This window comes from Magnolia sinica, chromosome 10, assembly GCF_029962835.1.
Source record: "Magnolia sinica isolate HGM2019 chromosome 10, MsV1, whole genome shotgun sequence".
Lineage (NCBI taxonomy): Eukaryota > Viridiplantae > Streptophyta > Magnoliopsida > Magnoliales > Magnoliaceae > Magnolia > Magnolia sinica.
In genome coordinates, this window is record NC_080582.1 from 36841378 (window position 1) to 36853203 (window position 11826).

Below are 11826 nucleotides of genomic sequence, written 5' to 3' on the forward strand. Positions count from 1 at the left end.
TCTTTCACTTCTCCTCCTAGCCATTTGATTATAAGAAAAAAGATATAAGACATGGGAAAATTTGGCAGATTTTTAGTGCTTGGACAATTTGTTTTGCTAAGGTAGTGTTACGCGTTGCGCAAAGAATGATCATTGCGCAACTTGGCAATCAAAGCATGTTGTGCGACAGCACGTCAGAGAGGCAGAAATTTAGAAAGCTAAAAAAGAAGTGATGCAAAGAGAGCAGAGTATAATGTATATACCCAACATGACCTGGTTAGGCGTTGCATGGACCTGATAGCGCAATAACCCATGCGCAAGCACGCAATGGGTCGAAGGAAAGAGAGTTTTCATTGATCATCAATTAATTTTGGAGCAAAATCAAAGGAGAATCAAGGGGGCATCTGTTGGAGCGTAAAAAATAATAAAATGGATAAATAATAAAGAATGGAAATTAAAATCAGGAATACAAAGAAGATTCATGCCTGCACAATATAGATTGGTTAGGCGATGCGCAATGAAACGACATACAGGGATTAGTTGGGCAGCGCGTAATGGAATGGAAATACGTTTCTACATAAAGGAGTTGAGTTGTGCGGGTTTGCTGGTTCACGCACGTGGTGGCCTATAAATACCCCCCTCCCCCTCTCATTTCGGACATTCATGAATAGAGAGAGCTCCAGAAAGTCAGAGAGATTTCAAAATTCTTTAAAGACTCTAGTTATTGCATGACACAATGGAGAACGAGAAAAGAAGGAGAAAAGGAAGACAAAAGATGCAGCAGAGTCTTTATGTTACGCAACCGTGCAACAGAGATTGGTTGTGCGGCCGCACAAGACATATTTATACGTGTAGCATTGGTCAGGTTTAACCATTTTTTTCAGAATTTGTTTAATTTTCTTGTTAGAAATATCGGCTTGCCCACTTGTTGTGGGTGGTATGGAATGCTCACTTTATGAGAAATGCCATATTTTTTCATTAAGTTCTCATATGGCCTATTACAAAAGTGTGAACCTTCATCACTAATGATGGCCCGAGGTGTTCCGAATAAGGAAATGTTATTTTCTTTTAAGAATCGAATGACCATTTTATGATCATTATTCCGACACAGGATCACTTCGACCCACTTAGTGACATAGTCTACTGCTAACAAAATGTAAATATTCCTAAAGGATTGGGGGAATGGGTCCCATGAAATCGATGCCCCAGCAATCGAATGCTTCAATTGTAAGAATGAGATTCAGAGGCATCATATTTTGACGGGACAACCCTCCTAATTTCTGACAACGTTCATAAGCTTTGTAAAACTTATGAGTATCTTTGAACATCGTGGGCCAGTAAAAGCTGTACTGTAGAATTTTGGTCGTATTCTTTTTTAGGAGAAAAGTGACCACCACAGGCTTGAGAATGACAAAGGGAGATGATACTCTAATGTTCATTGTCTAGCACACATCTCCTTAGAATATGGTCTGGGCAATATTTAAACAAATAAGGACCATCCTAGAAAAACTTACATACCTCGGTGATGAATTTTTTCCAAATTGACCATCCAAGGGAATACTAAATTTGTCGAAAGGAAACACTACAGCTAAGAGTTCCTTCTCCGTAGTAGAGTAGTTCACTTGGGCAGAATTTAGAGTTCTACTTGCATAGTGAATAATGTAGGGCTTCTTTTCTTTTCTCTAGCCTAAGACCACCCCAATAGCATAGTCAGATGCATCACACATAATCTCAAAAGAGATGCTCCAATCGGGTGGTTACATGATAGGTGCGGTAGTTAACATGCCCTTGAGCTTAGTGAAAGCTTCTTGGCATTGTTCAGTCCACTCGTATTATACATCCTTTTGAAGTAGATTGCATAAAGGATGAGAGAGATGACTAAAGTCCTTTATGAATCGTCTATAGAATTCGGCGTGTCCTAAGAAGGATCGCACGTCACGTACGCTCTTGGGTGGAGGTAGGTTAGAGATAAGATCAATTTTTGCCTTGTCTACCTTAATTCACTTGGACAAAATTATGTGTCCAAGCATAATTCCCTTGGGAACCATGAAATGGCATTTCTCCCAATTCAGAACCAAATTCTATTCCTCGCATCGCTTCAACACACATTTAAGATTTTCTAAACATTCACTGAAGGATGGACCAAAGACAAATGAGTCGTCCATGAAGACATCTAAATATTACCCCACCATGTCAGAAACAATACTCAACATGCATCGATGAAAAGTGGTGGAGGCATTACACAGTCCGAATGACATCCTTCGGTAAGCAAATGAGCCAAATGGACATGTGAACGTTGTCTTTTCTTGATCTTCAAGGGTTATCTCAATTTGGTTATAGCTCGAGTACCCGTCAAGGAAACAAATAGTAAGAGTGACCAGCTAGCCTTTCCAAAATTTGATCAATAAGGGACAAGAAAGTGGTCCTTCCTTGGGATGGTATTCAATTTTTTATAGTCAATGCACAGTCTCCTACCAGTAATAACTCTAGTTGGTACGAGTTCATTGTTGGCATTGGCTACAATGGTGATTCCAAACTTCCTAGGAATCACCTGAGTTGGACTTACCCATTGACTGTCGGATATAGGGTATATTATACCCACATCCAACAATTTAAGTACCTCAGCCTCAACCACTTCTTTCATATTTGGATTGAGTCAACGTTGTGGTTGTCGAGAGGTTTTTGCATTATCCTCAAGATGAATGCGGTGAGTACAAATCAAAGGATCAATTCCCTTGAGGTCCGTAATTAACCATCTAAAGGCTCATTTATGCTTAATGAAAGTAACAATAAGCATACTTTCTTGTTCTTTCTCTAGGTGGAAAGAAATCACCACTGGGTATGTCTCATCTTGACCTAAGTAGACATATTTAAAATCAACTGGCAATGGTTTTAGGTTAAGCTTCAGTGCTTTAAGGCTAGACGGTAGATGCACTATATTGGTTTAAGGCAATTTCTCAAATTGTGGCCTCCACAAATTAACTTCGAGTATCGGTGTAACATCCCAAAATTTCATGGCCAGAGTTTATACTCATGCCTGAGGAAATCGGGTGTTAATAATAGAATAAATTGGATGCTTTAAAAAAGTCACGCCTCTTTTTTTTTCTATTTATATTACATCTAGATTCATTTATTAGAATAAAATCGACTGTATTGATTATTTCATCAGAGTAAAAGAATATAGTAAATAATTAAATGTCCTTATTGAGGGTCAAATATTTCATATCATCCCCCATTTATATCTTGGTTTTATGAACATGATTGTCAGACCCATGTACTAGTGACCATTCCGTTCCATAGGATCCCGCGGTCCTCCTGGACGAATTTTGGCAACCCGCGACCCATAGATTTCATTTGTGCACAACCTTAAGTCCTATTCGATAAACTCGAGTTGACTCAACCTAAGCCCTACACCATTGCAATAGCGCTGTCACCGCATCTCGTGCGCCGATTCGACGTTTAGATCATGGGATATGAGTCGCACATGATCATGGTCGTGGACCGCATGTTGCAGGACTCACCTATCCCATGACACATTTCCCTAAGCCATTATGAGGATGACCTCATCCTAATTGACACCTAGCCACCCTACCTATCCTACCCTAACCACCCTAGCCACCCTAGTCCCTAGCCCATAATTTCTTTTTTCTTCCCTATGAGAGTTTGCCTTACACTAGCTAAGATTGCCTTACAAACTAATCATCTCTTTCTCCCACTTATCTCTCTTCCTCCCTCATTCTTCTTCATTTCTCTCTAGCAAGGGCCATGGATTCCCAAAATAATCTAGCAACTCTTTCTCCCTAATCCCCCATATCCAACCATCAAAACTTTATCCCAACCATTGAATCGAACCTCTTGGGGCTCTACGAGCCAATGGTGGAAGAAGGACAAGAAGATTTGAAGGTGGGTGCTTCCTAGGATCTATTTCTTTCATATTCTCCATGGATCCTTATTTTCTTTAGCATGGGGCCAGTGGGACCCACCAAGCAATGGTGGGGATCCCATCTTGGTCCCTATATGTGGCCTAAGGTCCATCACATCATGCATGTATCTATCCATGGTGAGACCATTCTCCATGGATCCCACCATGAAGTTTCTATGCTATGCAATAGGGTATGGCCACTTAGGCCCTGATTTATGTGGAGGAAATGGCATTTCCCCATCAAAATTTATGATATATGGCCATCTATGTAAGGCCCACCTAATGTACATGTGCATGCATGAGGGGAGCTCATAGCGGCGGAGCTCCTCCCACCACCACCACTCTCTCTCTCTCTCTCTCTCTCTCTCTCTCTCTCTCTCCCCTTCTTCTTCTTATGTTGATGATTATATGTGTGTGGCCCACCCTGATGGACCCCCGTGATGTGTGTATTTTATATCCATACCGGCCATCCATGGGGCCCACCTTGTTAATGTTCAATAGGTGGCTGGACAGTCCAGCGTTGCTGGTACCATCCAGCAGACTTGGTCAAGGAGAAAACAAAGATATCAGCTCTATCCAAAACTGCGGACCACACGTGTGGCCCACCTTGAAGATGTGGTGTACCCACACTGTCCATCTACTAGGGACGGTGGGTCCCACTACTGTCCGACGTCAGTAAGTTGTGTGGCCCCATCACAATGTATGTATTGTATCAAAACCATCCATCCATTTCAACTCATGTGGGGCCCATCCCACACATGCTGCGCATGTGGAATGGGACCCACCTTGACATATGTATTTTGTATCCAGCTATCCGTCCATTCTGGACGAACGGGACCCACCTTGATGTATTTATTCTATATCCACTCCTTCCATCTGTTTAGGATGGTGGACCCCACTGTAATGTGTTTTATACACACCATCCATTCATTTTAGCAATGTGGGGCCCACCCCACACGTGTTGCACGTGTGGGTCGGGACCCACCTAGATGTATATGTTTTTCTCCACGCCATCCATCTGTTTCCTGATGTGGGGCGCACCATGATGTATGTTTTTCTCCACGCCGTCCATCTATGAGGGGATAACGATGATGTGTGTATTTCTCCGTGCCGTCCAGGGTAGTGGCCCCCTGATGAATGCGATGTATATCCAGGCTTCCCATCCATTTTTTCTAGATTATAGGCTGCCCCATTAGGCCCATTGTGGTGGTGCAACAGGCCCACCTTGAGGTATGCATTGTAGACAATCTGTCCACCTAATTTTCTGGACCATAGGGCTGACTTGTGAGACCCATCTTGATGTGTATATTGACCTTGTTGTCCATTCATCTTGATGTATTTATGGCCCTTTGGTGAGGCCCATTATGATGTACATAAGGCCTATGAGTGAGGCCCAATGGGATGTGTATGAGGCCCTTGTGTGTGGCCCAATATGATGTATTTATGGCCCATTGATGAGGCCCAATATGTTGAATATGAGGTCCATGTGGTGAGGCCCGATATGATGTATGTGAGGCCCTCGTATGAGGCCCATGGTGATGTATATTAGGCCCTTGAGGGAGGCCCATTGAGATATATATTAAGCCCTTGTGTGAGGCCCATTATGTTGTGTATGAGGCCCTTGTGTGAGGCTATGGGCCCACTATATGTTTGGCTCTACGTGGGTCACTCCTTGGGAGCAATGTTTGTTAAATGTCCATATTAATGGGCAATGATGGTTAAATGTCCATATTGTGACCTTCCCTTAGGCCTTGTTAGGCCCGTTCTCATCATTCTCTAGTGGGTTAACCCAAATCATTGGGCACTATTGATGTTGCATGGTCCATCATCGTTGTAGACGAATGACTCCGTGCTATCGAAATTGGTATATCCATTGCCGAGGGTCGATCATTATATTGAGGTTTAAATCAGCTGCTCACCTATGGACCCTGTCTTGCATATAGGCCGATTATGAGTATGTGATAGCATAGCATCATGATTCATGCCCATACGCATTATCTGCATGACTGTTATGAGATGTGATTGACCATTACATATGCCATAGGGCGGGTTTTTTAAGGGACTCCCTGATAGGTGGAGTCGTCCCACATGAGCACATGATATGCGTAAGATTGATGCATGATTGGACTGTGTGACTCATGTATCTTATAATGTATGTTGCGATTGTTGTACGCCCTAGCAACATCAGGGCCATAGCCTCCACAGATATATCATGGATGGTAGGTTTCAACACTGAAAATCTACTCTTTACATAGGGTGCGAAGGATGTCCCTAGGTGAAAGTCCCTAAACTTCACGGTACCGAAAAATGCTCCAACGTTGAGACCGAGTGGATGTATGAGTGCACGAGTGCTGTATACCAGTAGGCCGCATCTCCCACTGTGTCATGGTCAATTGGTAGGGGGTGTGGCCTTATCTGCCCGAGTGAGGGGGGATTTAAGCTAGGCTGAATCTAACCAGCTTGCAAATGGGTCCGTTACCAACGAGCTAGGCCGATATTAGTAGGCAGGTAGTGAGGTTTCTTTCACTTGATTGCGTGGCTAGGGAGGAGGTAGCCAATGTGGAGTGCACTAGACCCCAGTGATATTCCAGAGATGAGTTGTACTGATATGTGGTCCTTGAGAACTGATATGCTAAAGTTACATCTCGCATATGACCTTGGCCATGTAGGCCTTGTATCGCATGGCCTTGGTATGGCCTATAGCATTCATGCCTTACATCGCATAGCCTTGGTACGACTAATTACATTCATGGACTTATCAGCATGTTTCTGTATTGCTCTGATACTATATTCTTATAATGCTACCTTGCGCATGCACTTTCACCACCCTCTAAGCTTTTTATAAGCTTATGCACTATTAATACATGCAGGTGACTCCAGGACGCAGCTGTAGCTTAGCAGGAGCAGGAGCGTGCAGTCAAGCTTATGGAGATTTGTTATTATTATTATTATTATCATTGTATTTCCCTTTATGCGCATTGTACTTTAAAGTTTTTTATCATAGTAAATTTTGTGATGGAGGTCTGGTTATTGTTCGTGGGTTATGCCTTTGATTATACTTATTACGAGACAAATGTACTTTGAAAATCCTCCTTGTAGGATCCTAGGATTGGAACCTAGTATATGGGTGCCGGGAGCCGAGAATGGGTTACCGCGGAGGCTGTCGACGCCGGATTCGGCGATCGGAAATTTTGTGAGCCCGGTTTTCGAGTTTGGGGTGTGATAGAAGTTGGTATCAGAGTATAACTTGGGAATAATTCAGGACAATATCACATATTTACTTCGAGCTTAGGGCAACCAGGTACCGAGTGTGTAATCTTTCTAATTTGGTTCCCTAACGTCTGAGCCTTCGAGGGTTGTCAAGGCTGATAGGCACCTTGTTCTTTCTGTAGATCATTCCGCCTAGGCGAGGCACGCGAGGCGTCCGAGGTAGCCGAGCGACCCGAGCGGCTCCTGTTCCACCACTTGAGGATCTCGTTCCTCCAACTGAGGTTCTTAATTCACCTCCCGTAGTTCCTGTTCCCCCACCGAAGCCTCCTGTTCCCGTACCCAAGACCCATGCAGATCCTGCACCCCCGCCTGAGACCAGTGCAGCCCCTACCATACTAGTTGGTGCAGAGATGTTGCAGCAGATGCTTCAAGCTATGACAGCTGCACTCCAAGGGCAGGGTAGGCACCTCGTGGAGACCCCGGAGCTAATAGAGCAGGTGCGCGTGAGCGCCTTGTTAAGAGAGTTCCTTCGGCTCGATCCCCCGTAATTCTAGGGAGAGCCCAATCCAACTGCAACAGATAAATGGCACTCCCGAGTGGATAAGATGTTTGAGATTATGAGGTGCACGACCTAGCAGCGAGTCCCTTTAGCTATGTATTTGTTCGATGGCGAGGCCGAGCATAGGTGGACCTCCATCACCCGTGCTGTAGGAGCTGACGTCATCTGGACATGGGAGGACTTCATTGATCGATTCGACCGACAGTACTTCCTCGACCACATTCGTCGGCAGCGAGCATGGGAGTTCGAGACCCTAGTGTAGGAAAACATAACTGTGGCTCAGTATACGGCCCGTTTCATAGACCTATTGAGGTTCGCGCCTTATTTGGGTTGACAATGAGGAGCGGAAGGCCAGCCATTTCAATAACGGCTTGCATTACAGCCTCCAAGGAGGTGTTATTGGACATGAGCTCCCGACCTTTGAGGAGGTAGTATGGAGGGCTCAGATTTACGAGGCTGATTGGGCTGATACATAGGGTGATCACGATTGTAGGAGAGACCGGAAGAGGCAGGCCCCCTTGGGTAGCTCCCACCAGCAGTAGTGTCGACGGCGGTGGAGGTACAGGGATCGCCCAGCCACCAGAGCACCAGCAACAACTCCAGCACCACCTCTGCGATAGTACCCTGGTGCTTATTTTGGATGCGGTGAGACAGGGCATCGTAGGCATGAGTGTCCCTATCCGTAGTAGCAGCGGCAGTGGCTCCTACCACCGAGGCCCCTACAACAGCAGATTAGGTCGCCACAGCAGCACCAGCACCAGTCTCTGAGACCTTAGCAGCAGAGGCAGCAGTTCCGACTTCATCGGCAGTAGTAGCAGCAGCCGCGACCTCAGAGGGGACAGGCACCTCCCTAGCCGGCTTAGGCTAGATTCTATGCAGCTCAACAGGACCTGTAATCCTTTAGAGGAGTCATTGAGGGTATTCTTCTAGTCTCCCAATGCATTGCTCGAGTTTTGTTCGATTCTGATTCATCTCATTCTTTCACATCTAAGGATTTCTATCATTGGACTAGATTGCCAACAGAGTCTGCCCGTGAGGGATTGACCATATCGACACCCTTAGGGAAGACTACAGTGTTAGGCCGCTTCTGTTCATCTTGCCCCATGTTGGTGGGAGAGATTTTCTTCCCTGCTGACTTGTTTATGCTGCTGATGTCAGATTTCGACGTCATCCTGGGCATGGATTGGCCTGCCGAGTACCATGTCGTCTTGGACTACTCCGCGAGGATAGTTACATTTTGTATACCTATCTTGCAGTAGTTCCAGTTCGTTGGTGAGCCCAAAGGAGAGCCATTGTCTTGTTTAATGTCTTGTGTAGTAAAGGAGCCCGTTGTAGTGTTGAGCAGTTGCCAGTGGTTTGTGATTTTTTTAATATGTTTCAGGAGATTCTGGGATTGTCGCCGCGCCGGTATATTGAGTTCTAAATTGATCTTGTACCCGGTACCGCACCTATCTCGAAGGCCCCGTATCGTATGACACCGATGGAGTTATGGGAGCTACAGTAGCAGTTGGATGAGTTGCAAGAGTTGGGCTTCATCTGCCTGAGTAGATCACCAGGGGGGAGCACCGTTATTATTCGTCAGGAAGAAGGATGGCTCATTGAAGCTCTGCATGGATTACCGTGAGCTCAACTGGGTTACAATTAAGAACAAATATCCGCTCTCGAGGATTGATGATTTGTTTGATCAGTTGCAGAGTGCACAGTTTTCCTCGAAGATTGACATGCGTTCCGGTTATCATCATATTCGAGTCCAAGAGGACATCCTGAAGATAACTTTTAGGACATGCTATCATCACTTTAAGTTTTAGGTCATGTCCATCGGATTGACCAATACACCCGCGGTCTTCATATAGTTGATGAATGAGATTTTTCGGTCTTATCGCAACCAATTTGTTGTGGGCTTCATCAACGACATTCTGATATATTTGAGGACTCGCGAGGACCATGAGCAACATTTTGTGATCGCCTTACAGACCCTCCGTGCCCACCAGCTGTATGCGAAGCTAGAGAAGTACGAGTTTTGGCAGGAGGGGGTGAAGTTCCTCGATCACGTGGTGACGAGGGAGGGTGTTGTTGTGGACCCCTCGAAGGTTGATGCAGTGCGTCAGTGGGGCCAGCCTAAGAACATGTCGGAGATCCATAGTTTTCTTAGCTTGGTGGGATATTATCGACGGTTTATCGATGGATTCTCCTATATTATAGCATCGCTGACCAGGTTGACCCGGAAGGGCGCAGAGTTTGTGTGGAGTGATGCATGTGTGCGAGCATTTGTGGAGCTGAAGGACCGCCTCACGTCCGCTCCTGTCCTCATTCTTCCCTCTGGGAGTAATGGATTTGTTGTTGTAAGTGCTATGGTCTCATGCTCCTTTGGTTGTCAAATTTTGTTGTGCTAAAACCACTATCTGTGTCTTGTGTTTGTATGTTGATATATATATATATATATATATATATATATATATATATATATATATATGTTCAAGACATGACATTACAATGCTTTAAGTCAAGTATGGTGATCAACTTCAAGAAATGCAAGGTCATGTATTTTGTCCTCTTCTGTAATCATCAATGTTCAGAATTACATCGATAAGAAGAGTGTTTGTTCAAGACTCAAGTGCAACTCAAGATGAAGTTTAATTTCAAGCTGTAGAAGATCTCAAGATCAAGCTACATCAAGTAGAGATCTCAAGCTTCATAAGGTTCAAAGGTCAACCTTCATCTGAAAGAATGAAGTTTCAATATTCATACTTCATGTCCCAAGTATGAATGACCTTAAATTGACCTTAGGGTAGGTCATTTTGTATACATAATTCAAACTGAATCTTTTTATATGAATTTGGTTAGTTCTAAGACTAGTCCTAGACCTTGTTCGACTAGTCCTAGCACTGGTTCGACCAGTCTAAGAAATTCCACGACCAGTCCTAAGTTGTTGTAATTTTTTAGAATTTTTTGGTTATTATACGACCAGTCCTGGAGACTGTTCGACTAGTCGTAGGAATGGTCACGACTTGTCCTTCGACCAGTCTTAAATCTACGACTCGAACTACAGCAACCAATCCTGGTTTCCTACGACCAGTCCTGGGTCAGATACGACCAGTCGTAGGTGGTCTAAGACCAGTCATATAAATCCTAAGACTAGTTATAGAACGGTTTTTTAAGATCGCGCTCAAAAATTCAAAATGTCATTGGTTCTACAACCAGTCGAAGGGTTCCCAAGACCAGTTGTAGATGAGATTTTTGCATATATAAATTAAACATGAATTTTAGAGTTTAAGAACTCAATTCAAGAACATTCAAAGCTCCACTCTAAGATACGTTTGTGTTCATTTTAAGCTACATTGTGCATATTTAATATTCTCTTTTATTAGCTTTTCTTATTTGATTTTGTTCCTATATTCCAATCTTATTTGAAAAGAGGAATTGTCGTATTCCGTCTTCTTGGAATCAAAATCAAATAGAGCTACACCTAATTTGGTTTAATTTAAAACCAATTAGAACCTAGAACCATTTTAAAGTGAGTATTGGACATTGAACTTCTATATTCGAACTTCTACTCCGATTGGTTTTACCAGGCTACTACAGAAGGAGAAATCCAGGTATTTTACATTTGTGTAAATCTTCTATTCCTTTTGGTTTTCTTTTAAGATTCGCCAGAAAAATCTCATTGTGTTGGTTATCCAAGGAGAGCCAGAAAACTCAGAAAGTTAGTTTTTGGATTGTGTAAGCCCAAGTTAAAAAGACACAATTGTGAAGGTTTTAGGTGAACCTGTGAAACCAATTTTGATATTGAACGCTGATATCCCCTGTGTGAGGATATTAGGAGTGGAGTACCTGTGTGGCTATTGTTGAACGGTTGGTGTACATACAGGCGAACCACTATAATTCTTTGTGTTATGAGTGTTCATTTAATTTCTATATCTTTTATCATTCAGATTTGTGGGATGTGTGTGTGGATTTGAATGTTGTAATATTACATTTCAAGCATTGTAGGAATGTTCTAATAGTTTAGAATTTATTTCTTGCTATTTCCTTTTTTTCCTTTCAGTTTGAGTTTTTGATATTCAATTTGTTTTAGTAAGGTTGTCCTGCCATAAACCCTTGGTTTTTATGGTGCAAGGTTGTCCTTAGAACAACATTGGTATCAAACTCTTTATTT